Source organism: Dermochelys coriacea, chromosome 11 (genome assembly GCF_009764565.3).
Source record: "Dermochelys coriacea isolate rDerCor1 chromosome 11, rDerCor1.pri.v4, whole genome shotgun sequence".
Classification (NCBI taxonomy): domain Eukaryota; kingdom Metazoa; phylum Chordata; order Testudines; family Dermochelyidae; genus Dermochelys; species Dermochelys coriacea.
Window position 1 is genome coordinate 2,965,961 of NC_050078.2, and position 27,911 is coordinate 2,993,871.

Below are 27,911 nucleotides of genomic sequence, written 5' to 3' on the forward strand. Positions count from 1 at the left end.
TCCCATGTCTGCGCGCGGATCTGTCCGGACACACGCCTGTGGCTGTGGGCACGCCGGCTGTGTTCGCTGCCGGGGCGAGCGCAGTGGCTGGCCCAGCAGCCCAGCTGGTGTCGACCTTGGGAGCAGCGCTGCAGGCCGGGGAGCTGTTTGCCCGCTAAGCATCTGGCCCTTGCTGCTTGGCTAGCAGCCGTGGGCGCATCTTGGGGCGTGTGCCCTGAGTGAGCATGTGAATGTTTCTGTAGGTGCACGGCTGGGGTTATTTTGGGGTGGGTGAGCGTCTGTCTCGCCAAGTGCCCTGGGGAGCCTGCAGTCCTGCCTTGGCCGGGTGCCCTGGATGGCTTGTGCCCCCGTCTCCTCTGGCATATTTCGGGACATCTCCCCTCGTTGCACGCTAGCAAGAGGTGTAGTGATGGGATTGTTAGTGTAGATGGAGCACTGGTGATCTCACCTCCAAGGTAACTAGGCCTGCTCTGAGCCGGCTCAGACCACACATGGCTTGGACACCAGGGCCCTGTCTACACTAGGGTTGAGCAGCAGCCGGAGAGCTCCCCAAATGACTCTGCAGACACAGCCTGTATGTGTCCTGATCTTGGCTTCAGGCTTTGAGCTGGGTCTGCTCATTATTCCTGGAACTTAAAGCAGCACCTGGGATCCCAGTGAAAATCAGGGCCCCGCTGCGCTAGGTCCTGGACGTATCCCTAACAAGGGGCAGTCCCTGCCCCAAAGAGCGGACAGTCGAAATAGACAAGACAGAGGAAGGTGGGTGGGGAATGACTTGGCTGGGGCGCTGGCAGCTGTTCTTTTAGCTGTGCGTGCTTGGCCCCGCGATCCCAGCCCCAGGTTCCCGGGGTTTCTCAGTGAGGAAGAGCTGGAAGGCTTCAGACTGTGCTGTCCTTGCGGCCATGGGCGCTGGACAGATTGCAAAAGTGGCCCAGCCGCCCCTCCCTCATGCCAGCAGGGAAGGGGCCTCTGTGCTTATGCCACCCAGCTCCCGTCAGGAGCCAACGGGCAGGGGCCAGGGCCCCCTTTATTGCACTCTGCTGAGTTCAGTTCTCCGGAGTGGGGGGCAGCACCCCTGTCTCTGTGCCCATGACTCTAGCCCAGTGCACCGGGAGGGTATCAGAGGAAGAGGATGGAGGGAGAGATACCAGCCCTTTGGTTTGGCCTGGAGCGGCTCAAGTGGAATAAATCAAACTCCCAATGTTCCTGGCCTGGCCAGCCCGTCATTTTGGGTCTCTGTGGCTACGGCTTCAAACCCCAGCTGAGCCCTCGAGCTGTCACGTTTCCAACCCCCCACGAGCTGACAGCACGTCCCATCCACTGCGGCGGCTGCTGCTGCTCTCGCTTACCCAGATGGGCTTCGTCTAGTCGTTAGCCTGACCAGAGCAAAAAACCATACATAAATCTGACCTTGGGTATGAGGTTATTTCCCCCTCTCACAAATGTCTTTGAGATTTTACACCCTATAAGAAGAGGAGAGGGGGAAATCTCAATAGCAGGCATCCCAGTGCCGCGGAGACCCTACAATAACACCATGGGGCTGGGCAGTAACAACAATGGGTGCTTGCAGAGCGCCCGGGGCCACTGGGGTTGCGGGTCCTGCAGCCCTGGAAAGGGCTGGAGTCATTTTATTTTTGGTAAATCCATCACTGGGGCTGCCAAGAAACAATTAAACAACAACCACCGAAAAAAAACGAAGAGTGCTCATAAAAAAAAAAAAGTGGGACCAAGCTCCTCCCATTGCCATGTGGGGCAATTAACTCCTTAAACACTGGACTGGCACCTGGGCGGTTTGTACCATGCTCAGATGCGTGGGCAGTGTTCTCTAGTTCAGGGGTTCTCAACCTTTTTCTTTGAGCCCCCCCTCCCTCCCGCACATCCTATAAAAGCTCCCTGGCCCAGCTGTGCCACAATAACTGGTTTTCTGCATATAAGAGCCAGGGCTGGTGTTAAGGGGTAGCAAGCAGGGCAATTGCTTGGGGTCCCACGCCACAGGGGGCACCACAAAGGTAAGTTAGTCAGGCTTGAGCTTCAGCCATGGGTGATGGGGCTCAGGGCACTGGGCTGCAGTCCCTTGTGGTGAGGCTTTCGCTTTCTGCCCTGGGCCCGAGAGTGTCTAATGCCAGCCCTGCTTGGCGTTCCCCTGAAACCTCTCACAGTCCCCCAGGATCCCCGGACCTCTGGTTGAGAACCCCTGCTCTAGTTTAATACCAGGTTGGGTTTTTAGGGTGGGGGGCAGGGGAACATTTGCTTTTGGTGCAGGGAGGGGGGACCCATCCTAAAAGTTAAAATTGCCAACAGATCTACCAGCTGCAAAATTATTAGTCTCGGAGCAGCTCCGGGCCGCACTGTGCAAGGGGCTGTACGACCGCAGAGCAAGAGACAATCCCGGCCCCGAAGACTGTACGCTCCGCACAGACGCCGCATAGAGAGGAAGGAGGGGCTCGGAGGTGGCTGGCTATGCTCCAGCGGTCCCGCAGGGGGGCGGTGGTGAAATCAGGACTTGGCCCTGGACCAGCTGTGTCCTGACGCAGCATCTTTCCCCCTCACTAGGTCCAGCCACAGCAGCGCCCCTTTAAAAAGCACCAGCCCAGGCCGATCACCTGACTGGGGTCTGTACAAACTGGTGGGTTCTGTTTGCTCTGAAGCAGAAGAGGTTTGGCTGGTGCTTTCGGAGAGGGCTGCACCTATAAACCAGCGACAAAGGCGAGGGAATGGGGCAGAGTTCTTGAGGTGACGTCTGCCCCAGAGAATATGCTGACGAAGTGGGACTGTTCTTAATGTTTCCTCAGAATAGTGTGGGGGTGCCTCAGTTTCCCCTAGGCAGATCAGACTCGCTGGGGAAGCGCACGGAGGGGCAGAGGATGCTGGATGCTCCGAGGTCAGACCCAGGAAGGTGGAAGCCCTGTGAGTTGTGTATCCTGCAGACAGTCTGATCCCAGAGAGGAGACTTCCCCAGAGTCTTGACTGGCTTCGTAGGGAGCAGTTCCAGAGCATCGCCCGGGGACTCCGTGACAAGGCGACGTCTGCCACACAGAATATGCTCGGTCCTGGGGGTCGGCTGGCCTGCTATGTATGTTCCCAGCCAGCAAACGGTGCAGAGATGAGCCTTGCTAGTCGCCGCTCCGCAGGCCAAAAGGATGGGTGCAAAGTTACCGTCGGGAATGCATACCCCAGTTCCCTGTGCGTTAGGTGGGGGTGTTCATTAGAGACCTTTGCAGCGGGGGGAGTGGGGGCAAAGCCAGCCACAGCCAACCACGGCCTGAAAGAACAGGCCCAGCCACTGGGCTGGGGAACTTGGGAGATCTAGGTTCAAGCCCTGCTCCGTCACGCTGAGCTGTGACCTTGGGTTGGCCGCTCTGGGTATGCGGGCGCTGCAAACAAAGCCCGGATCTGTGGGACTCGTGTTCCCAAGCCCAGGTTCGAGTCTCCACACGGCACTGGGAACCCGGGCTTTGCAACACGCTGACGTGTCCACGCTGCAGTCTGCAGACCCGGTCCGAAGCGTGTGCTCTCGTATTGCGGGTGCGGGGTTGCTGCACAGCGGGTTGCATGAGAACTGGCGGATGTGTGTTGGGTGGTCTTGCCGCGTCTCCCGTCCCTGGCTCTGCAATGGGGATAGCAGCCCGCCCTGCCTCACCGGGTTGTGGGGGTTGTGAGGATAGATACGTCGCACAATGAGGTGCTCAGATGCTCTGGGGATGGGGGCCAAAGGGCCCTTAGTGAGACAGGTATCTGTGTATTTCAGAGGCCGCGTCTGCACTTTGCCAGGCTCAGCGTCTCGTTGGCCCCAGAGGGTGGCACGCAGAGAGGGCTGTGTCCACGCACACGTTGAAAGCTTGTGAGGTGCTTCGAAATCCACAGAGGAGCAGGGCCAGGGATGCGACCAGCAGAGACTACAGTTCCCAGCATGCAATGCACTGCTCAACTCAGGATGGAGCACTGCATGCTGGGACTTGTAGTCCCCATGAGACCCTGGTGGGTTAAAGTCAAAGCTGGTTGCAGCCTTTTCAGCCCAGGTGTATTCGATGCCCCGAGGGGAGATGCCTTCCAGCCCAAGCGACTGCAGGATTTGGGTCCCTTGGGAGACGGCTGAAACCTGGGGACTTGGGCACAATTGTTTCCTCTCACCTTTTTGCATGCAGAGGGCTCCGTAGGGCAGACGATTCGAGCAATGGCTGAGCACTGCTGTCGGTGCAAAGGCAGGGAGCTAAGGACTTCGGACAGCTAGCCCCTTCGTACACCTGCTGTGTAGAGTAGAAGGAGTTGATTAGTTCGAGTCGAGTCAACTTAATCTGTTGCTGCACCTTGAAATCCTAATCTGCAGCACTGCCGACCCCAAGACCTCCAAAATCCCGAGATTGGCTTAAAAACCATGAGATTATTATTATTATTTTTTTAAATACATGGCTTTTATGTTCTTGTTTGTTTTCTGGTGGTGTCGTCTTTGCAGGTTACGGTCTTGACCTTTTCCCCCAAATACATAAGGGCTAAAAATAGTTTTTTTAAAATGAAAGCTGCGATTTTTCTGGTAATCCCTGGGTCCAGGAACTGGGGCTTTAGGAAAAGCAGCATGGATCATGAGGCTTGTGATAAAATCGTGCAAGCTGGCAGGGCTGTAGCCCAGCCAAGGCCAGGCGGCGTGGGGGAATGAGGACCGCCGTGTGAACTGGGGGGGGAGCAGCGCCCCCTGGAGATCAGAGGGGAGTACTGCACAGGATGGAATTGGACTTGTCGTCTGCATGACGTGCTGATAGACACTAAACCGCACAGAGGGTTGGGGGAGGGACTCCTTCATTGCTTGCAGTCACCGGCAAATTGGCCTGTACTATTAATAAGGCTTACCTCAGGCTTCAGGCATCCTTCCCTCCCTGCATTCCTGGTGATGGAGCTGCTGAGCCCCCCCTGCCCCGTCCCCCACCAGAGAGCTGTTTCCTTCAAGCCCGCTCCAAATGCATTCTGCCCTTGATTGCTCAAATTGCTGCCATCTGGTCAATGTTATGGTGAAACTTCCTGTGGCTGGTTGTAAAACACCAGGCCTGGGTTTTGGGGCACCAGGGCTGCTGCTTGCCGAGACGCTGGACGTTTTTGCTCCTGAAGCGTCCTGGGGAAGGAATCCACTTCAGTGTGGAAGGAATCAGAGTCCTTTTCCAGGGGCCTAATGAAGTTCATTATAGATCAGCTCTTCCCACGGCTGCCCTGACCTGGAGGGACCCCCTTCTAGGGATGGGAGAGGCCGGCAGCCTCCAGAGCTCTCTTAGGCCTCGGTGCCACTGCTGAGTAACAAAGAGCCCCGTTGGTGCCAGTGGTGGGGTGGGGTGGTTTGGGATGTGGATCTCTCCTGTCTTGCGCCTGCGCGAGTGAGATCAAATCAGGCCCTGGGGGACAAAAGTCTTCCCCTCATTCCCCTGAGCTCTTCAGCTCCCCAATATCCTTGCCCACCCTCACGAGAATGGCCGTTGGATGAGATCCAGCTACCCTCGGTTTGTCCTGGTAGGGCTGGTGGCGAGGATGGGGCTTGTCTGTGGCTGCGCCGCACATGCTGGCTTGTGATTGCAGGGTGGCCCCCGAGGGCCACACACGCTTGTTTTGTTATTGTAGGGTCTCCTCTGAGGGCTGGGCTGCACACCACAGCTCACGGCAGGGCTGTTGATCATAGAATATCAGGGTTGGAAGGGACCTCAGGATGTCATCTAGTCCACCCCCCTGCTCAAAGCAAGACCAATCCCCAAATGGCCCCCTCAGGGATTGAACTCACAACCCTGGGTTTAACAGGCCAATGCTCAAACCACTGAGCTATCCTCACATGGCGTGGATGGCTCACCCCACTTGGGAGAGCGGAGTCCCTCGAGAGAGAGCTGTGTTCACTCAGGTGGCATTTCTGACCTGGCCAGACAAAGGGAATGCTAAACCTCTTTGTGGTGGCTGCTCCCAGGAGAGATCCCCGCACGAGCAGATGAGCCGGGGCTCTACCTTGGAGCCACTGGTGCCTCCGGGTGCTTTACATTGCCCCATAAAATCCTTCCCTTCACTGCACCCCTTTCCCTCCCCATATCGTGTCTCAAATCCCTGTCCTGAAATGCGGCCTTGAACCATGCACCCGGAGAGAGCACTGTGTGGTGCGCTCAGCTGTCCTGGCATGAGCAGGATTTAGGGACACTCCTAGTGGTGATGCTGGGCAGTGCAGGCTGGAGAGCCAGAGAGAACCCCAGGCTCTGTCTGCGTCCAGTAGCCTCACCACCAAATCCCCTTTATCGTCCTCGCTGGCTCTCGACCCGGGGCGGGAACACCCCCCCTCGCGTACTGGAAGTCGTCACTTGCAGAGAAAAAGCAGTGCGATTATATTTACTTGCAATGCATTATTCGACCACTAGATGTCTCTGCGCTGTACAGAATTGCAGGCAGGGCGTGGCCCCTGGTAAACATTAGGGAGACCACAGACCAAGCTGGGGTTCAAGTGGTGTGGAAGCTTCCTTGTATGGTTGAACACCCTCTGCTGTAACTGGCTCCGTGAATACTGCGGTGCCGAGGATGGTAGAGGCGCGCTAGAGAACAGGATACATGGGTTCTGACAGGCGAGGTCTGCTACATCGAACGGCCATGGAACAATCCAGCAGCGGCTCCAACTTGGACAGGTTTCCAGAGCTTCCGCAGTCAATGATGCTGTCAGCCTGGAGCCTCTCTCCCTGACAGAGATCCAGAGCGTGAACAGCAACATTCTGGATGGGTTTGTGCCATAGAAAGTTGGCAAAAGTGGGGCTCTGGAGTGGCTCTGCCAGGAGGCTGGAAGAATTCCATTTCCCAAGCGCTCTGCTGCGTGTTAGCGTTCTTCCATGTGGGACTCCCCAAGGGCAAAATGATCTGTCCATTGCATCACTGGCAGTGGGGCAGAGGTGGGTGGAGGGCAGTATGCAGTCCTTATGTTGTCAGTAGTGACCAGGGAACTTCGGAAACTTGTGAATTCAGATGAAGAGGCTGAAATGCGGCTGCTTTCGGACCTCTCCCAATTCCTTTGGGCTCTGCTGACTTGGAGATGTCGGCATTTTCACGCCTGCTCCCAGCCAGACACTGGAAAACAAATTGTTCCTCTCCAGCCTGATTATTTTGCATCTGAGCGTGATTCAGAACCTGTCACGGCGTGTGGGGGAGTCAGGGCCCTGACCCCCCCTCTTCCTGCGATTCACCGTAACTCTCAGCCAGCCAGTAAAACGGAAGGTTTATTAGATGACAGGAACACAGTTCCAAACAGAGCTTGTAGGTACAACCAGGACCCCTCACTCAGGTCCCTCTCTGGGGCAGGGAGCTTAGACCCTAGCCTTGGGGCTCCCTCCGTTTCCCTAGACCGCTCCAAACTGAAATCACCTACAGCCGACTCACGCAGGCCAGCTTCCTCCTCCTCCCCAACCCCCGGCTCCTCCTCCAGCCTTTGTCCAGTTTCCTGGGCAAAGGTGTCACCTGGCCCCAACCCCCCTCCTGGCTCAGGTTACAGGCTCAGGTATCATCCCTCAAGTGAAGTCACCCCCCTGCTATCCCATCCCCAATGCTGACAGTCCCAGTCCCTGTGACATCCCCAGGTCAATTATGATGTGATTGGAATAACAGAGACTTGGTGGGATAACTCACATGACTGGAGCACTGTCATGGATGGATATAAACTGTTCAGGAAGGACAGGCAGGGCAGAAAAGGTGGGGGAGTTGCATTGTATGTAAGGGAGCAGTATGACTGCTCAGAGCTCAAGTATGAAACTGCAGAAAAACCTGAGAGTCTCAGGATTAAGTTTAGAAGTGTGAGCAACAAGGGTGATGTCGTGGTGGGAGTCTGCTATAGACCACCGGACTAGGAGGATGAGGTGTATGAGGCTTTCTTCTGGCAACTCACGGAAGTTACTAGATCACAGGCCCTGGTTCTCATGGGAGACTTCAATCAGCCGGATATCTGCTGGGAGAGCAATACAGCGGTGCACAGACAATCCAGGAAGTTTTTGGAAAGTGTAGGGGACAATTTCCTGGTGCAAGTGCTGGAGGAACCAACTAGAGGCAGAGCTCTTCTTGACCTGCTGCTCACAAACTGGGAAGAATTAGTAGGGGAAGCAAAAGTGGATGGGAACCTGAGAGGCAGTGACCATGAGATGGTCGAGTTCAGGATCCTGACACAGGGAAGAAAAGAGAGCAGCAGAATACGGACCCTGGAGTTCAGAAAAGCAGACTTTGACTCCCTCAGGGAACTGATGGGCAGGATCCCCTGGGAGAACAACATGAGGGGGAAAGGAGTCCAGGAGAGCTGGCTGTATTTTAAAGAATCCTTATTGAGGTTACAGGGACAAACCAGCCCAATGTGTAGAAAGAATAGTAAATATGGCAGGCGACCAGCTTGGCTTAACAGTGAAATCCTTGCTGATCTTAAACACAAAAAAGAAGCTTACAAGAAGTGGAAGACTGGACAAATGACCAGGGAAGAGTATAAAAATATTGCTCAGGCATGCAGGAGTGAAATCAGGAAGGCCAAATCACACCTGGAGTTGCAGTTAGCAAGAGATGTTAAGAGTAACAAGAAGGGTTTCTTCAGGTATATTAGCAACAAGAAGAAAGTCAAGGAAAGTGTGGGCCCCTTCTGGATGAGGGAGGCAACATTGTGACAGAGGATGTGGAAAAAGCGAATGTACCCAATGCTTGTTTTGCCTCTGTCGTCACGAACAAGGTCAGCTCCCAGACTACTGCACTGGGCAGCACAGCATGGGGAGCAGGTGACCAGCCCTCCGTGGAGAAAGAAGTGGTTCGGGACTATTTGGAAAAGCTGGACGAGCACAAGTCCATGGGGCCGGATGCGCTGCATCCGAGAGTGCTAAAGGAGTTGGCGGAAGTGATTGCAGAGCCATTGGCCATTATCTTTGAAAACTCATGGCGATCAGGGGAAGTCCTGGACGACTGGAAAAAGGCTGATGTAGTGCCCATCTTTAAAAAAGGGAAGGAGGAGGATCTGGGGCACTACAGGCCAGTCAGCCTCACCTCAGTCCCTGGAAAAATCATGGAGCAGGTCCTCAAGGAATCAATTCTGAAGCACTTAGAGGAGAGGAAAGTGATCAGAAACAGTCAGCATGGATTCACCAAGGGCAAGTCATGCCTGACTAATCTAATTGCCTTCTACAACGAGATAACTGGCTCTGTGGATGAGGAGAAAGCAGTGGACATGTTGTTCCTTGACTTTAGCAAAGCTTTTGTCACGGTCTCCCACAGTGTTCTTGCCAGCAAGTTGAAGTATGGGCTGGATAAATGGACTATAAGGTGGATAGAAAGTTGGCTAGATCGTCAGGCTCAACGGGTAGTGATCAATGGCTCCATGTCTAGTTGGCAGCCGGTATCAAGTGGAGTGCCCCAAGGGTCGGTCCTGGTGCTGGTTTTGTTCAATATCTTCATTAATGATCTGGAGGATGGTGTGGACTGCACCCTCAGCAAGTTTGCAGATGACACTAAACTGGGAGGTGAGGTAGATACGCTGGAGGGTAGGGATAGGATACAGAGGGCCCTAGACAAATTAGAGGATTGGGCCAAAAGAAATCTGATGAGGTTCAGCAAGGACAAGTACAGAGTCCTGCACTTAGGACGGAAGAATCCCATGCACCGCTACAGACTAGGGACTGAATGGCTCGGCAGCAGTTCTGCAGAAAAGGACCTGGGGGTTACAGTGGATGAGAAGCTGAATATGAGCCAACAGTGTGCCCTTGTTGCCAAGAAGGCCAATGGCATTTTGGGCTGTATAAGTAGGGACATTGCCAGCAGATCGAGGGACATGATCGTTCCCCTCTATTTGACATTGGTGAGGCCTCATCTGAAGTACTGTGTCCAGTTTTGGGCCCCACACTACAAGAAGGATGTGGAAAAATTGGAAAGAGTCCAGCGGAGGGCAACAAAAATAATTAGGGGACTGGAATACATGACATATGAGGAGAGGCTGAGGGAACTGGGATTGTTTAGTCTGTGGAAGAGAAGAATGAGGGGGGATTTGCTAGCTACTTTCAACTACCTGAAAGGGGGTCCAAAGAGGACGGATCTAGACTGTTCTCAGTGGTAGCAGATGACAGAACAAGGAGTAATGGTCTCAAGTTACAGTGGGGGAGGTTTAGGTTGGATATTAGGAAAAACTTTTTCACAAGGAGGGTGGTGAAGCACTGGAATGGGTTCCCTAGGGAGGTGGTGGAATCTCTTTCCTTAGAAGTTTTTAAAGTCAGGCTTGACAAAGCCCTGGCTAGGATGATTTAGTTGGGGTTGGTCCCGCTTTGAGCAGGGGGTTGGACTAGATACCTCCTGAGGTCCCTTTCAACCCTGATATTCTATGATTCAATCCTCCCCACTCCCGGCTCTGTCACAGAACCCAAGCAGGGTTTGGGGTTTCTGGTCAGTTCCTATTCTGTCTGCAGTGGTCTAGGTCAGTGCAGCTGCAAAGTGCCGGTTCAGTGGGAGTTTGGAGCCTTGGATCGGTTCTCGTTTTCAGCTGCACCGGTTCGCCAGTCTGAACTGTGAGTGGGGACACAGCGCTGTTACGGCTGAGGGTCTTTTAGGCCTATTTCAGGACATAGAATGTTGTGCCCTTTACTGTTGTGCTTATGCAAAATTAAAGGCTGCAGTAGAGACGTAAACTGTGCAGATAGCCCCTTCTTCGCTCGGGAAATGCAGCCCCTCTGCGGTGGAGCACAGCAGCTGCTGAATGGTGCACAACACTTCCTTGGTGCCAAGGTGATTGATGACACTGAAACACTAGGATAGCAGGAGGCTGTGTGCATGTGTGGGACGGGTGGGGAGGCAGAAGACTTTGTTAAAAATGGGGGGTGGGGATGGAGAAAAGCTTTAGCAGGATCCGAGGGGAGCAGAGGTTTGAGACAACTGAGCAGCTCCTTAGCTGCATAAACAGAGGGGCAGGGCGGGTGCCGCACACGGCCTTGGTAAGGCCCATATGGGCTCCCTGTGCCAAGAGTGGCTTGGGCTTTGCAGCTCCGGGAGGCCCTTGCCAGCCCCCTCCCCAGCGCAAACCTTAGCTGAGGGGTCTCGTCTCCCTTCGGCTGCGTCTTGTTGAATGCTGGCCCGACAGTCCTGCAGCCTTTCTCCCCGCCAGGGGTGTCAGCAGGGCAGGCATCCTGCCAGACCCGGGATGCCGGGGGTTCGGAAGGGATCCCTGTCTCTGGCCCTGTTGGCTCCATGTCCTGTCTGCCCAAGTGCTGTGTGTGACTGATGGGGGATGCTCCTCTGGAAGCAGCGCCACTGGGGATGGGCCGTCATTGGCAGACACAGCCCCTGGGCCCTGATCCCTTGCCGAGGGCTCAGGAAGCAGGGAGATGAGGGGTGTTGCTGATCAGACCTGTGGAAAGCCACCTGCGGGGTCATTTTAATGATTCCTCAACCCTCCCAGATTGCCTGGTGTTTGTTCTGCCCTGGTGGCTGTTCCACGCCCTCCCTGGCAGCCCGTCCCTTCACCCGAGCTATTCTTAGCAATTTCATGTTCTTTCCTAAATATTTCATCTAAACTCCCCTCGTCCCGTGCTTCAGCCCAAGTCCCGTGACCTTTTGTTCTGCCCTGGGCTGCTCATAAGCAGAGATGATCCCTATCTTTGTCAGGTCCCTGCTGCGTGTTTGTAGGCAGCTGTCCTGGCAGAATTCCACCACCCGGCTCGGCATGTCCAGGTCACTTGCCCTCTCCTTGCAAAACGTGTTAGCATTCGGGGGTGGGGGGGAGCTGTTACACATATCCCGGTGGTTCATAGAGGCTGCCATTTAGATCCTGGACCTGTTGCGCTAGGCAATGTCTGAAATGGAGGCACAGTGAGATCAGGTAATGTGGCCAAGGTCACACGGAGAAGCAGTGGCAGAGACTGGAATTGAAGCTGACTCCCCCGAGTCCTATTTGAGGACCTTCCTCGTGAGGCCATTCGTCCTATTGCCTTCCTCTTGGCACTCTCCCGTTTGTCCAGGACCGAAACACGGTGCCCAAAGCTTGCGGGAAAGGTCTTGAGGTGTTGCCCTGAATACTGGGGATCTTAAAGCTAGCAGGAGGCTGGGGTCTGACCTGTCCCTGCAGTGCTGCTGATGGCTGGGGCGTGAACAGAACCAATCGGACCGGTACAAAAACTCTCCCTCTCCGTGTAGATCCCAGAAGGAACTGGAGACTGTAATGCCCAGACGGAGAGACTCCAACTAGTCCTCTTGGCGAGGTGAAATCTCTGTGGTTGCTGTATCTCTGTGCCCAGCCTGAGCTCCGGCGGGCAGACCTGGCATCGCGGGCTGGAGATGCCCGCAGCTGGTGGGCCTAGTATGGGAGAGCTCAAGAGTACAGCATGTTCTGTAGAAGCCCCTGGGCCCTGCTGGGGAAGCGGGGAGCTGGGGCATGGACTAAAGACGCCCCCCCGCCCCCTCAGTGTGTTTTACCCAGCAGTTCCCCTGCCCCCTGCAGCCCCAGTCTGGCTTGAAGCCCAGCCACAGGGGCTTGGTAGCTGCCGTCCCAGTCCAGGGCTGTGCACACAGGCCATGGCGAGCCATGCAGGACAGAGGCACTTCCCCTTTGTTAGCGGGGGCTGCAGCCCCCCGCTTGCAGCCCGCGTGACTTCACCTGTGGGAGCATTCCCGCGGCTCCCCGCTCCCCAAGGGGCTGTCCAGCCAAGGAGACGTCCCCGACACGAGTGTCGGGAGGGGCTGGCTGCCCCAAGTCTGGCCTTGGGCCTTGGGTGGGATGGGACTTGAGGTGGCCAGTCTGTCCTGCCCGTCAGCCACAGCGGCTACTCTGCTATTCGAAGTGGGTTAGCGAGTGTGATGGAGAGGGGTGTGTGTGTGTGTGTGTGTGACTGTGCGGGGCGAGTGTGATGGGGAGGGGAGCGGGGTGTGTGTGTGTGTGTGTGTGACTGTGGGGGGAGTGTGACGGGGAGGAGGGTGTGTGTGACTGCGGGGGGAGCATGATGGGGAGAGGAATGGGGGGTGTGACTGTGCAGGGCAAGTGTGACGGGGAGGGGAGTGGTGTGTGTGTGTGTGTGTGGGGAGAGGATGGGGGAGGGGAGTGCAGGGGGCCGCGAGTGTGAGTGTGTGTTGGGGGGGGGGCGGGGCAGGGATGTGCCGGGAAGGGGCAGTACTGTGCCAGCTGTGGTTGTGCATTGTCGCCCCCTCGTGTCTGTTGCACAGAGAGCTCCTGGCACCCCCCCGTTACCCCCCCAGAAGCAGTGCTTCCTCAGCTCTAGGGTGGGGGCCGTTCCCGCGCCCTGGGAGGACCTGGCTCGCTTTGTGTGTGTGAGGAATTCAGTCTGGCAAGGGGGGGACACGCGCCTGAAGCTGCCAGCCAGCGCTCTCCCCCCTCACCCTGTGGGGCCCGGGGCTCCTGGCCCTGCGGCGAAGGGGGTGCGGGGCCGGGGGAGCAGCCAGGGATGCTAATTCGGGCCCGACACACGGTGCCTCATCTGGGAAGCATTAAGCCGCTGCAGATGCCCATGTAAGGCTGTCCCCGCGGCCGGCGAGCGGCCAACCTCGGCAGCGAGGCCAGGGGTCAGCGCGGTTCTGGGAATTTTTACGTACTTACAAATCACTGCTCCCTTCTGGCTGGGGTTGTGTGGGTGCGTGGGGGGGGGAAGAGCTCCCTCTTATTGAAGGCTGTTCTTCCCCCATCCCCCGAGACTGGCCTGCGGAGCCTCCCCTGTGCAGCTACAGAGCTGCTTTCATTCCCAGCTGAGACCTTGACCCCTCTCTCTGTCTCTGCCGGAACGGCTGACCCCCCCCTTTGATCCCAAACCTTGAGGCAGAGCAGCGGGGCTGTGAAACCTGCTGGAGCCTGGCTCCCTGCCACTCCCGACAGAACAAAATGGGAGCAAAACCCTCCTGTGGGGCATGAAAGCCTAATCCTGCGGGCAGATCCCACCAGGCTGGAAGGCACAAAGAGGGGCTGGGCTGCCCGCTCCCCACATCAGCACATCAAGGGGAGATGCAGGCAAGGAGGCCCCCCTGTCCTTAGCTGTCTTTGTGTGCTATACTGAATCCTCCTGGGAGGTAGGCATGCATTTTACAGCTAGGGAAACTGAGGCACATAGTCACCCAGGGAGTCAGTGGCAGAGCCGGGGTAGAAACCGCAGAGCCTTGTCCTTGCGTGGCTGGACGCGTCTTCCTCCAGCTACGGCTGTGCAATTGGCAGCATGCAAAGCTGGAGAACCCAGGAACTCGGGGATTCGTAGAGCAAAGCCAGAAGGGGCCATTCTGTCCGTCTAGTCTGACCTCCAGGCCAGAGAACCTCCTACAGGGAGTCCTGTGTCCAGCCCATATCTGGTGGTTGAGCTAGAGCCGATCTCCGAATGATGGAGATGCTGCCATGTCATTGAGTGATAGATTCCCAAGCCAAAGGGCCGGTTGTGAACATCTAGTCTGACCTCCTCGATAACAGGCCGGAGAACTGGCCCAGAATAATTCCTAGAGCAGATCTTTTAGCCAGACGTCCGTGTCCTTTGGAAGCTGTGCCTGGGGAAACTGGTAAACTCAGATCACGGGAGGATTTTCCAGCCTCGCCCCTGGCTGGGAATGCCCAAATATCACTGTTGATAAGCCCTTTGGGATGGGGACTGTCAGTTCTGTGTTTGTACAGCACCTAGCACCGGGGGGTTCCTAGCAACTACTGCAACATACATAATCTTCCAGAAAAGGCTCTCAGGGGTGAAGGAGGGGATTGTGGTTGGTGGCGTGGGCAGGAGCAGTAAACAGAGGAAGTCTCTCTCTTTGCCAAGAGCCAGTTCTCTGAAAACATCCAGCTCGGCCTTTAGCGCGTTCAAGCTTTCAGGTGCCTGTTGGAGCCTCCCAAGCTTCTGGAGTTCCCACGCCATGCCTGAGAGCGCCCCGTGTAGAGCCAGAGCCGGGTCTGGCCACCCTTGAACTCAGAGAGGGGATGAAAGGTGTGTCTGGATCTGAGCTTTACCTTTCACCCCCATCTCTGTTCATGGCCCTTCCCAGCTCCTTGGGTGCAAAGCTCTGTTGGAATGGGGGGCATGGAGCCATGACTGTTGGTTGAAATAGCTTGCACTGGGTGAGAGAGGAGACGGGTGTTTGGATCCGTCCTCTGCCCTGCATATTATCCGGTGTCCCAATTTGCTTTCACGGGTGCAGTAGCCGCGGTCGGGGGACCCAAGGGGCCGATCTGTTTCTTCGCAGCCAGATTACAGGGAGGAATGTGCTCACTGGGTGAAAAGGAAACTGTGAGCCGTTTGGACACAGCTGGGATACGTACTCCCTGAAAAGACAGTGGCAGGCAAAACCGGGCCTGGGCCAGAGGGCGGTATGGGCTGCAGGCTGGATCCGGTGTGGGTTTTGGCCTTGCAGTCAGCAGGAGGAGGACAGTGGCTGGTAGCCGAGTAGGACTTTGTGCGGGGAGTCGTGGTGAAGTCAAGGGGCCTGTAGGCAGAAGTTCCCCTGTTGCAGGATCTGGGCGCGTGGCCGGCATGTTTCCTTTTCGCTGGCTCGCCTCGGTCACACTGACTGGGCCTGAGCGGGTCTTTCTCATTTGGTTTAAAAAGCCAAATGAATGAAAATCAAAGGGTCCGTGGGTCGCACTGCTGTGCTGTAAGTGCGTTCGTCGCCGCTCAGTTCCCGTGGGGAGTGTCGGAGTGGTTAGAAATAAGAACCATCGTTTGCTGGGGTGTGTAGAGGGTGTTTTGGACGAGAGCCGGATTTTGATAGGTACCTAGAAAGCATGAAACTGGCCCTTTCTGTGATCCCCTCCCCTCTGCACAGCCTGGAGCCTCGCTGGCCCCTTAGCCATCTCTGCTGCCCATAACTCGAGATGTATTTGTGTCTTCTCCAATCTGCTCCTCACAGCGGTGGTCCGGGCCGCCTGGCCTTGCTACCCAGCCCGTATGGCGCGCTAGAGAGCAGTTCCCTTCCTGCCATCCTGCAGCGATGGGGAGGGGTTCCTGCAGGTTTGCCTCAAGTGCCCCCAAAGATTTCCAGGGAAAAAAAAAAAAAAAAAGCAAACAGACAGTCGTCCCCAGTCCTCCAGGGCCCTGGGAGAGATCTACCAGCTAGCTGCAAGGACAGCCATCAGCACTTGGGAGGAGCAGTGGCCCAGCCCTCAGTGCACCGGCCGCGTGCTGGAGAGATCTGGTTCCGTTCCTGCCGCAGGTTTACTCTCTGTCTCTCAGGTCCCTGCCCTAATGTATAGTAATGCTCATGAGGTGCACAGGCACTGGGAATCCGGCCATGGATTTTTATCTAGATCCCAGGCAGGGGTTAGCAGCGAAGGGAGAAGCCTGGCGCGTGTGCGCGCGCACACACACAGTATCGGCGCGTACACATGTAATATGCACTTAATACAGAGCAAGAGAGCAGAGAGCCCAGACTGGGGGAGAGTCGGCCCTTCGGTTTTTGGGACTCGGGGTACATAGCCATTAGCGCCAAAGCTCTGTGGGGGTTACCGAAGGGGGCTCCCCTCTGCTGGTATGGCATTGGTGCCTGGCGGGGTGCTGCGTGCGCTGTGCTTGGGTACACCCGAGGCCCCTGCTGGCTCCTGGGGATCGGAGGCTCTGGCACCCCTTGGCGTCCTGGCTGAATTCCTCTTGGAAATTCAATTGGCAAGGCCACTTCTCTACCATCTGCAACCCGGGCCTGTCTCGCAGGCACCGGTGTGGAAGGGCTAGGGGACTGGACTCTCTGACACGTGTGTGACCCCCCCTGAGGGTCGCCAGCCTCCCGGGCTGGGGCGTCGTTCACTTCCTAGCCTGCGGTGCTGTGTAGTGTTGCTGGCTGAGGCTCCATTTCGGGGCTGGGTGGAGTGATCGCAGCGTGCCTGATGGCTCCTTTCACGTTGCCTTCCCCTGGGCCCTCTGGCCCTGGGCTATTTTCATCTCTCAGCAGCTGGAAGTGGATCCAAGCAGTTTGTCGTCCCCCCCGCCCCCCCGACCACCCCGGCTTGGTGTTTGTCTGACAGCAATTCTTACAAGGGAGAGAGGGGTGCCTGGATGCAATCAAGGCGGGGCGTCGTGCAGGGTGCTGCGCTGGAACTGGATCCATTGGCCACTGGAGCCTGGTTGCTTCCCAAATTCCAGGATGGAAGGAGCATGGGAAGGGGCGATCTGTGACCCAGCCCCTCCTGGGACGCTGAGAATGCTCACGTGTTTAGTGGACGATTTTGGAGAGGTGCCCCCCCATCCCCATCCCCATTCCCATCCCCAGGGCCTCTGGGAAGGGAAGGCCTCTGTGTCCTTCCGGATGCTGCTAGCTGGCGCCGAATCCATGGAACGGACGATCCTTCTGGATTGATTTTTTACATAGTGCTTTTCATGGGGCCAGATCACTGGGTAGGGGGAGTCACAGCAGAAATGGGAGGGGGACAGATCATGGTCTCTGGGCCTAGTCCCAGCACACGAGCCGGGCCCAGGGGCTTCCTGTTCGGATTGGTTCAGGGGAAGGGGTCTCCCAAGCAGGTCCTTGGTAGCTGCTGTCTCCCTCCAGCATCGCGGGGCATAGCTGGATCTTTATAGCCACAAATCATGGCCTGGCCCCACCCGCCCGACTCTCCCGCCTGCTGGAATAGAGGGTCGCTCTGTGGCACATCCCTGTGAACCTGCAATGCTGGTTCACTGCGTCCTGCCTTCACCTGGCATCACCCTGCCAATTCTGCTGGCTGTCGGGCCTGCCACACAAATGGTGCGAGGACAGGATTAATTTCCCCCTAGTCCATATGTACAGAGTACTGTTTCAACTGATTGGGTGCAGCTGGTTCTGGGGAGGAACCCAGCAGCCATTTATAACAGGGCAAGCAAGGCTACTCACAACCTGCTGATGTGGGAGGGGAAATGGGGGCGGGTGCAGGTTGGAGTTGAGCCAGAGGGTTTTCAGTGACCATGTGGGCTTATTTCTTCAGGCAATTTTTACTGGAAATATCAGTTTTGCGCCTTGGCGTGCCTCGCACAGCTCAAGGTTTACAGCAGCTGCATGCAGGACGATATCTCCAGTGGCAAAATACAAGGGGCTGCAGGTTGTGGCCGACTCGGTTTCTTAGCAGCCCCCATCCCCATTATGTTTTGGGAGTGGGGGCGGACCAGTGGAGAGTCCAGTGTTAAATACCCAATTTGTCCCAGTCAGGATACTGTGGATAGCACCGGATGCCTGAGTCTATTCCTGACTCTGCCACTGCCTGCCTTTCTTGGGCAAGTTAGTTCTCCTCTTTGAGCCTCAGTTTCCCCATCTGAAAGACAGGGCTCCTAGACAGCCGTCTCTCAGGGCGGCGGTGGCTGGGCTGCTCCTGTTCATGCTGCCGAGCTCTCTGGGTAGAGGAGTGCTGTGGCAGTGCTAAGGTGCCCGTTCTGGGGGAGGTTTGAGTGGTTGCTTTCCCCTGGAGCAACTCCCAGCCACCACTGCCCAGGCTGGGTGGAAGATGTATCCTATCCATCCCGGGGGGATTCGGCTGCTCTAATTCTGTTTTCTGACACAGCGACCCTGACCACGGTATTGAGATGGGGCCACAGGTTAGATTGAAAGACCTGGAAGGAGCTAATTACCCTTCGCCAGCTGCTCCCGGCTGCAGGGGTGCAGGTCCCGGTCAGTTGGAGGCTGTGTGGCTGCAGTGAGTATAAAGGGAGAAGATTTTATGGAGGCATCTGGATGCAGACAGGCACCAAGACCAGACTATGTGGCCATGCATGGGTCTGTCTCAACGCTAGCCTGGAGTCGGCAGGCAGGGAATGGGCTGCCGGCTGCCATACGTAGTTTCTTGGCCACGGGTGCACCTGAAAGTCCCCAACCCATTTGCGGCGAGGCTGTCCTCATGGCGTCCGCAGAGCACTTGGAACCGGGAGGTACCTGGCGGTTCATCCCAGAGCCAGACTTCTCGCCCTGCCGGGCCCCCTGCGATTGGGCTAGCGAGCGACCGGCTGGGTGCTCGTTCAGACTCTGCATTCTCCGGTGAGCCCAGTTCTTCTCTGCAGCGAGAACGTGGCTGTGCAGCTCCGCAAATTGTGCATGAGCGTGAAAATCCGCCGCCTGTCTGTTAATATTTATTGGCCTGGCTTGCCAAGCAGCCCGTGGCTTCTCTGCACTTAGCTGCGGCCGGGGGGAGGGATAAATATTGCATGGCTTGCAGGCCAGCGTGGGAATGGCCGGTTCTGTCCCCCGGGGGAACCCGGCTGCTGGTTTGCATCCGCTCGCTCTGAGAAGCAGGCTCTGCTGTGATTTGGAGCCCCCCAGCCCTTTCTCTCTGCCCTCTGAAGGCCACGGGCTGATCCGTGTGGTCAGGGGAGCTCACTGAGCAAGGAAGGTGTGTGTGTCCCATGGACCCTGCCCATGGACCTCAGCCCAGGTATACAGGGACCAAGGGGCCAGGCTAGGAGAAAGGCCAGCAGTCCTTGGCACCTATACTGGACCTATACTGGAGTCCTGTGGCCAATAGACCGACCATCCCCTCTGGCTGCATCCCTTCGTGGGCCGGAGGATCCCGCCTTGCCATCTGTCGGGAACAAGGCTGGATTTCTCATGGGCTCAGTCTTCTGAGGAGGTTGGGAATCTGCCCAGTCTAGTCTCCAGGGATTGAAATTGTTGTGATATCGCGCCCCCGATCCCACATCCTGAGCTCTCAGGTTCGTGGGCCGGCTGACGTGTCTCCAGGTCGTGCCCTGGCTCGTGCCCATGGTGACTGGCACAGCGCTGTCAGTGCGAAAGACGCACGTTGTGCCCTAGTTCCCCCTGTCTCTCCCCGCCCCAGCGGCAGCCCTCCATCACCCTCTGCCCCCCGGGGATAGACGCTGGCCGGTGCCTAGTGGGGGTGCCGGTGGACTGCGGGGCCGTCTCTTTAAAAGGACAGTTTTGGTGCCTGTCCTGCCTTTGGAGACGGGGACAAATGGGCACAGGGCTGTGAAGGGAGGCGCAGGACACGCGAGGCACATCGGGGTGTGTTCCTGGAGTGGTGGAGGGTGGGCTAGGAATGTCAGTCCTCTTCCTGAGCCAGCATGGGCGGGACCTGGAGCGGGATCAGCCACTGGGCCTGGAGGGGCATAATGAAGCTTTGTAAAGGCTGGTTTGTGGCAGGACAGGGAGATTTCTTGCTCCCGCCCTGTGGGGTGTCCAGAGGTGCTGAGAAATCCAGCTGTCTCCACGACGACCCGCGCTGTTCCCTCCTGCCTGCTCTCTCTGCCCACTGGAGCGCAGGGGAGAAGAGGGGCTGGGCAGGGCACCAATCTGAGACTGGTGAGACCTGGGTTCAAGTCCCTGCTCTGCCACAGACTTCCTACGTGACCCTGGGCAAGTCACTTAGCCGCCTGGTGCCTCAGTTTCCCATCTGTGCAATGTGGATAAAGAGCTCTGTCTCTCAGGGGGCTGTGAGGCTAAATACACGGGGGGGGGGGGAGGCACCTAGATCTCATGGTAAGAGGGTACATGCACACGCTAGATATATGGATCTGCCAGCCTCCTTGCCCGCCCCAGGGAGTGGAGCGTTCCTCCTGCAGCATTCTCTAGCGCCTTGGCCAATCTGGGTCTCAATGAGCCAAGCACCGAGGTTTCCGCCCCTGCCCTTGGGAGATGGTTCTTGCCTCATGGATCTCAAGTCGGCAAGTTTTGTCCCTGGGATTCCCCTTCCATCGTGCTTTGTTTCCTGCTGGTTCTTCCCCCTGGGCCCACCTGCGCAGCCCCCTCTGCTCCGTGGCATTGGCGTCCGTACCTACCAAGCCGCTGCCGGACTCCGCGTAGGCCGAGGGGCTGGCGCAAAGGTTGCAGCTGCTTCCGCTTTTTCCACTTGAGCAGCCAAGGCCAGGGCCGGGGAGGGGGGAACGTGCTTCAGCTGGGGCTGCGGAGAATGGCTGAGGCAGGACAAGAGCAGGGTGCTCAGGGCGGGGGGGGAGTGGATTTGGCAAAGCCCATCTGCTCTCTCCGCCAGGAGCCTGGGTTCGCGCCACTCATCCCCAGCTGAGCCACTGAGGCCCCCACACATGCCTGTTACCTACCGGCCCGGTGAGACCCTCAGGAGTCATCCTCGTGGGCGCTGCCCCCCCTTGTGTGCTAGCTGCCCAGCTCCCAGCGGGCTCTCTCTAAGGAGCAGTGGGGTGGCCTGCTCTGGGCAAACATTGCCAGTGTTGCCTGCACGGGTCTCGGCTCGTCGTACCGGGAGCGTTTGCATCAACGTGGGATCTTTGGCTCCCAGAGGCCCTTGCTGCGGCTGCTAGGGCGGGGCGCAGCATCCCCCCCCATTCGCATCCTCTCCGACGTCCTGGCCCTAGCACGGGCAGAGAGGCTTATGGGAGTTTAGGTGGAGGTGGCTGCAGCCACGCCGGGGATGGATCCCTAGGTGCGTGTGAAGTGGGCGTCCCGTCCGTGCATGTCCTGCCGCCCCACAGAGCTCGGCTGGAGCTGACGGGGTAGCTCCCTTAGACGGCGGCAGCAATAGGGGGCTGTTATCCTCCAGTGGACCGGCCCCAAGTGGCCCCGTGTCTGCCACCCAAACTTTGCAGCCTTGTGCCAGGCCTCGAGAGTCCTGAAGGGACCAGACGAGAAAGGGAGGGTGATGCAAGGTGCCCAGCCCCGGCCCGATTGCTGGGAAGCAAAGGACGCCAACCCTGCTGGCTATAGGGCCCAGAAGCCCTGACTCTCGGCCCCCTTGGAGATGGCTGCTGTGTCTCAGACAATTAGGCTACCGCCTGAGGGGGGCAGGGCTGCCCCCTGAATTGAGGAATTTCAGTCCGGTGGGAAACGGACGGGCCACTAGACACGTGTCCAGTCAAAGCAGGCGGGCGCTGGCTGCCCCGTGGCACAGAACTGGTGCCAGTGAGGACAAGGGGAGGCGGTAGCCCTGCCCCCCTCAAGCTGTTGAGGGGCACCTCCTTCCCGCCCCTAGCCCCCCCTCAGTGAAACGATCGCTGATTTCTCCAGTGCCGTCTCCTTGCTGGTACCGACTTGGCCTTCCCGTTGTAGCCAGGCGAGGGGTAGAGCAAACCAGCGGAGCCCCAGGTAGCACCAGTAGGGGGTGCCCTCGAGTGGGGGTGGGGGTGTTCATCTCTCCCTCTTCCCCCCTCCCCCCCCGCACCTTGCACTGCCTTCTTGGAGCCGTGCAGAGGACACTGCTCCTCGCTGGCCCGCAGCCACAAGCTGCTTGTTGTTGCAAAATATCCTGTCCCCCCCACCCCCCCGAAATCTAAGCTAATGGCCATTTGTACATTATTAAACAGGCTGCTGGCGAGTGTCCAGCGGTGCCCGGGAGCCAAGAGGCAGGGCCTGAACACTGAGTTCTGAGACAAACAATTGCTCCAGGCGCTCGGGACAGCTGGGAGAAACTTGGAGCAGGTATGGGGGGCCCTGGACTGGACCTTTGCCCCAACTCTGGGCACGGCCCTACCACCCGCCAGCGAGGGGGCGGGAAAGGCACAGAGCGCGGCCGGAGACCCAGCGCTGGTTCTCCCTCTCTCTTGTGTGCAATCCCCCAAACAGTTCGTTCTTTGTACCGCCGGGTGTGCATCCCCCAAGCGCCCTGCACCAGGCTTGGAAGGGGGCGGTGGGGCTGCTCCCTGCCCCTCTGCACAGACCCAGTGCCAGCGTCCAGCTCCAATCAGCAAGGGAACCCAAGTCCAGGGATGGGGGACTGGTTGCTCATCAGCTCCCAGGGCAGCGGGTAGCTCGGGGAGGGTCATGCAGCCAGGTCTTGGGAGCAGGACAAGCCGTGTGCTGCCAGCATCACCATTGGAGTTGCCCTCCTCCTTACAAGCCTGTTTCCGGGGTCCTTTCTGTGCAAGGGGTCACTCGCTTGTGAATGTCTTGTGGGTGCCGTGGGAAAGGGCTACCCACGGGTCACCGCGGGGATGGGACAGGGCCAGAGCAGGGGAGATGGGAAATAGCCATGCGTGGCTGGAGCATTGGGTGCCGGATGGCACATGCCATAGGGTCTGGGCAAGTTCTGCCCCCACAATGCATCGTGGGGGTCAATGCTGGGGGGGAGGGAGGGGACAGCCACGCAAGCCGGGCTTAGAGGAGCAATGCCAGGCTGCTTGGGTGTACCCCAGCTCCATGGGGAAGTGGGCAGGGGTCGGAGGAGGAGTGCCAGTGCCAGGAACTAGCGCAAGGGCACTAGGCCACCAGCAGCTCCTGGCATCGCCTGCGTTTCTCGGTCCGGGAGCCTGGCTTGGGCCAAGAAGCGGGCGATGATGGGGAGGCCGCGGCGCCTGGACGCCTTCACCCCAGCAGCAAGCCGTGCCTGGCAGCGTCGCTCGCTGGATTCCTGCCGCTGCTCCCCGCAGGTGCTCCCTCTGGCCCCGGGCTCCAGGCCTCTCGCGGGGGCCGGCGGAGCAGCGTGCATGGGTTCCAGAGGTGCCATTCCGTGGCCATGCCCGGGCCAAGGTGGGAAGCTGACACAGGCTCCGGGGCGCGTCCAACCCACAGAAAGCCAGTGGCAGAGACCAGGCCTCCTGTGTCCCAGTCCGGTGCTCTAACCACTAGACTCTGCTGCCTCGTTAGGCCGCCATCCCCCGGGAGCAGGGGTGGAACGGTGACCTGTGACCCTCCGGCCTTGGGCTGAGTCTGTGTCCATCGACCAGGGCCATTAGAGACCCCCCTGCCCAAGCCCAACCCGGCTGATGTTGCAGCAGGTTCCTCCCTCGTGCCCGCCGTTCCCCTCCTCCCTGGACGGAAAGGTAGCAACCCCGTTGGTCTCCACAACATGGGCCGCCGGCGGCTGGCTGGGGCTTTGTGCGCTGAGGAATGCAGGAATGTGTGTCCTTGTGCTGCTGTGTGGGCCCGGCTGGTGCCATGGCTCTGGGTAGCAGGGGTCAGTCGCACCTTCCCTGCGCGGGCAGGTCGTGTTTACTCAGTACGGGGGGGGTGTGTGTGTGGGGGGGGAGGGGTTGTCGCTGCAAAGATATTCGGCGACTGTCTGAGCTCCAGGGGGTCACTCGGCCCCGGAGAAAAGCTGGGCCGTGTCCACGGGGGCTTGGCATCGGCCCCAGCAGCCCGGAGCCCATCTCGTGCCCAGAGTCGCTGTGCGTGTCGTGTCACGGTCCCTAGGCAGCTCCGCAAGCTGCCCCGGGGGGTGGGAGTAGTGCTGGCTGACGCCCCACCTGTGCTCTCTGCTACCTCCAGCCTGTGCAGCCCCCCAGCACCTGCGAAACGCCAGAGGCCTTTCACCCCCCCAGTCAATCTGAACTTGCCCTGCTGGGGGAGCAGCAGAGGGACTGTGTGGGCGGGGACCAGGATGCAGGCTGATGTCTCACCGTCTGGGGTGACGAGATGGTTCCTCCTACATGGTCTGGGGTTTTCGGCAGGGATTGTTTGGGGATGAGTCACCCGGCTGTGAGAACTCGGCCCCACCTGCCCTGCGACGGGAGGAACGGCTCCCCGGCCACCTCTTACACACCCCAGCTGGGACCGTGGAGCCCCCAGCAATCAACTGCTTCTGTAAGCCCCCTGACCACAGTCCTCGGAAGAGCTCTGTGGGCAGAGCTGCTCCATCACCCAAGCCATGCAGGGCGGCAAGCCGTCCTGGACTTGTGGGAAGCGTGGGGCGGGGAGCCAGGAGATGTGGATTTTATTGCTGATGCCCTGAGAGAGTCACTGAGTGCCCAGTGCCTCGGTTTCCCTGTCAGTGGCTTGAGGATGCTACTGCTGCTGGCTCTCCCGCAGAAGCACAGAGACCGATTGGGTGAAAAAGTGCGAAGCCAGCAGGGCCGAGGGGACCCCTGGGTGCAGTCAAGAGTTTAATCACGAACGCGTGGGTCTCCAGACTCCGTCCCATTGCAAGGATAGTCCTTTCTTCTATCTGTTCTTCTTGGGGCCCGGGCAGGCCTACCGCCGATCCTTAGCTGCTTTGCGACCGTGAAGGGGATCTTTCCTTGCCACACGGTGGAGCTGTCTGAGTGCACAGGACCAGAGCAGCCCTTTACCTGCGGAAGGCCTGGTGGTAACTCGGCCATCCGCGCCCCCTCCGGAAATCAGTGATATGTTGTAAATCTTTGTAGAAGGAAATGCCCTGCCAGGGCCCAAACTCCCCTCACAACCCGTCCCCTGCGAATCGCTCAGCTAATCAGGATGGACTAATCCAGTCTAGGAGATGCTGATGCTGGGGACTCCAAAGGGAGGGGGACCCTGCATCCCAAACGCACCTGGCCATGCGTGTTGTGCTCTGGGTGGGGCGGGGGGAAGCGCTCTTGACCCAAACAGCGGGCCGCTCCTGGCTTGGAGCACGTGAATTGCTGGCTCTTGCGGCGTCGGTCCCGACTAGTGCAGAAGCAGTTGTTAATTGCAGGAATGCATCCGTGTTTGGTACACGTCGAGAGTTAGATCTAGAGCCACAGCGGACATACCTTGGCTTGAGCAATCAATGCTAAGGAGGATTTTCCTTCCCCTTGCAGCTGGATCTCAATTCAGGTACCACCCCACCATCCTAACCTGGGCATGGGTTTCCAGTGGGAGCTTTCCTCTCTGATCTCGCTGGCGCTTGCATCCTTTGCTTATCACCAGCAGGCTGGGAGCAGTTCCCCTCCGCCCCATCAGTGATTCCATGGTCTAGCTAGAAACAGCCCCGTAAACAGCCATGTTAAAGTCGGCGGCTCTCCCGGTTGGGCTGGGCTTGCAAGAGCCCCGTCGGCTTCTTCGCTGTCTCCACCAGCACCTGTTATCGTGCTGGGTGTGGAGCATCCATGCAAACGGAGGGGCTTGGAAGCAGGGTCCTGGCCCTGGTCCACATGTTTCTGGGTGGCCCCAAACGTCCACCCGCGTTGGTCACCTCTGAGCGTCTTGTTCCGGGGTGGGGAACGGACCTGGGTCATAACCCAGCAATCGCCTTTCCGTTCGTTAATCTGGAACCTGTCGCCCTGTGTGTATTTACGCCCGCTGGCTGGGCCTGGTTGTTTATCCACATGGGGTCCGGCATTTCCCAGGATTTTCTGGTCCCTTGGAAGCTATAAAGTTTCCTGCAATTTCCCAAGAAAACGCGGCTTGCAAGGCCGAGCAAGCAGCTGCTGGAATCTCTGGAATCTCGTCAGGCCCGGAGAGGCACAAGGAGAGGCAAACAGCGTGACGTCGTGCACAGCTCCCGCTCCAGTGCCGACATGCAGCCACCTCTGGGGTGGAACGCAGCTGGCAGGAAGCAGTGTGAATGCAGGGGGGGAATGTAAAGGAGGCAGCATTGGAATTTGGCAGGACTCCAGGTGTTGACAGCCTTGCTCCTGGGGGAAAGCCCGGCGGCTGCAACAATTACAAGGCGGCAGCCGTGCACCTCCTCTGAAAGGCCCCTCTGCTGCGTCCTGTCTCCGTAAGGAAGAGCGCCCCGTCTTGGGTTGGGCTCCTGCAGCGCTTGGGGTTTTCTTCCCCCATGGAAGGGTCTCACTCGAGTGCTGCCACAGGCCCAGTGTGTGAGATGTGCCCCAGGCTGTCCCTGCGAATGCAGGCGTGGCTGTCCGGGCTGGACGTGGCATGCTGATTTCTGTGTTTCATATCCATGTGAATGCGCAGGGATTTGAGCTCTTCTCCAACGGCTGCTCAGACCAGCTCAGGAACAACCTAGGCGCTGGCCCTGCCCATGTGGCCTTGCTTTAACCGTGGAGCTCGCTCGGAATGTGTTACAAACTTCTCGTGGGCTGGGGTGTGCTCCCCGAGGTCACCAAGCTGGCACTCTCCCCATCACCGGCCTGCCTACGCACCACGGGCTGCATCGCACGTGCCCCGGGGCTCGCATAGCTAGCAGGGAGGACACCAGAAAACTCTCTCAGCTTTGGGGTTCCACCCCATGACCCCCGACCTGCCCACTGTAGGTCTTCCATTCGAGTCAATGGCAAAACTCTGGTGCACGCAGGATCAGGCCCTTATATCCCCGGAGTGCATGGGCTGGGGGAAGTGGAGTTGGACTGAACCCCGGATTCCCCAGGGGCCAGGTGCAGTCTCGGCCCCCATTGCAGCCTAAGAACTGCCTCGTGCCTGGTGCTGTACAAGGCGCACTGACCGTCCCCTGGCCCAGAGGTCTGATGGGCAGATGCCGCATCAGCGTCCGTGGAGCCGTGTTGTGACCCCAGTGGGGGATCCAGCCCCAATCCCCGTGCAGCATGCGGGGTGTGTGCGGGGGGGAGTGACACCTGAGCTAGATGGGGCAGGGGTGAGAACAGCCGGGCTGTGATCAGTGCAGGGATGGGGGGAGTGCTGTCAACCTGCCCGTGGTGCCCACGCTCGAAATCCCGGCACCGCGGCCACCTTCGAGATTCTTGTCCTGGCCTCTCACAGCCCTGCCCTGCCCTGCTCCCTCCTCTCCTGCTCTCTCTGCTCCAGGAGCTGTGCCAGCCTGGGTCATCGTTGTCTCCCGCTGCCGGCCCTGGGCCCTCCCCCAGCTGGTCTGTACCCCCATGTTCCTCCCTCCTGTCTCCTCTTGAGACCCCCCTGTTTCCCCGACACATACAACGGCTTGGCCCCTGTCCCATGGGGAAGTGGCGGGGCAGATGGGTTCAGCTCAGGGGTATTTAGTTAATTAAAAGACAGTGGCATCGACGTGTACAAGTGCCTGATTGTATCCCTCGCCCGTTGTGCGTCTGAGCTCTTGGAGGCAAGGGCTGGGTCTTCCCGTATGTTCAGGCCCTGCCTCGCACTGGATGGGTGCCGGCAGAGGACAAATTCACTGCAATAAGAAATCCATGAAATTGTCTGGATGGGCCACCTGTGGACCAGGCCATGTGAGTTTGGAGGTGCAGTGCAGCGTAGTGCGAGGCAGGGGGGCTGAACTGTCCAGGCGGTGGCTGATGGACAGTCACTGATCTCAACAAAGAGAAGGTTAACGGGTGACTTGATTACAGTTTATAAGTATCTACATGGGGAATAAATGTTTCATAAGGGGCTCTGTGATCTAGCAGAGAAGGGTTTAACAGTGGTTGTCAACCTGTGGCCTGTGTCTGCAGACTATGTCTAAGATTTCCAAAGGGTTCTGTACCTCCATTCAAATTTTTTACGGGTCT

The 27,911-nt window shown here is 58.1% G+C and overlaps 1 protein-coding gene and 1 long non-coding RNA gene across 15 annotated transcripts in view; both read left to right on the forward strand.

The window, feature by feature from the left end:
- TNS1 (tensin 1) overlaps positions 1-27,911 on the forward strand; it is a 279,839-nt gene that overhangs the window by 54,196 nt on the left and 197,732 nt on the right. Inside the window, exon 1 of one of the 14 annotated variants that reach the window (XM_043504833.1) lies at positions 22,208-22,272. The exons of 12 other annotated variants lie outside the window; for them this stretch is intronic. The gene's annotated coding sequence lies outside the window, so the exon portion shown is untranslated. Of the gene's footprint in view, positions 1-22,207; positions 22,273-27,911 lie in introns of those variants that run through there. One more of the 14 variants, XM_043504837.1, reaches the window with a different exon arrangement.
- Positions 2,725-4,424, forward strand: LOC122458005. Its single transcript, XR_006277821.1, has 2 exons — positions 2,725-3,183; positions 4,146-4,424. It is a non-coding gene; the product is annotated as an uncharacterized LOC122458005 (long non-coding RNA).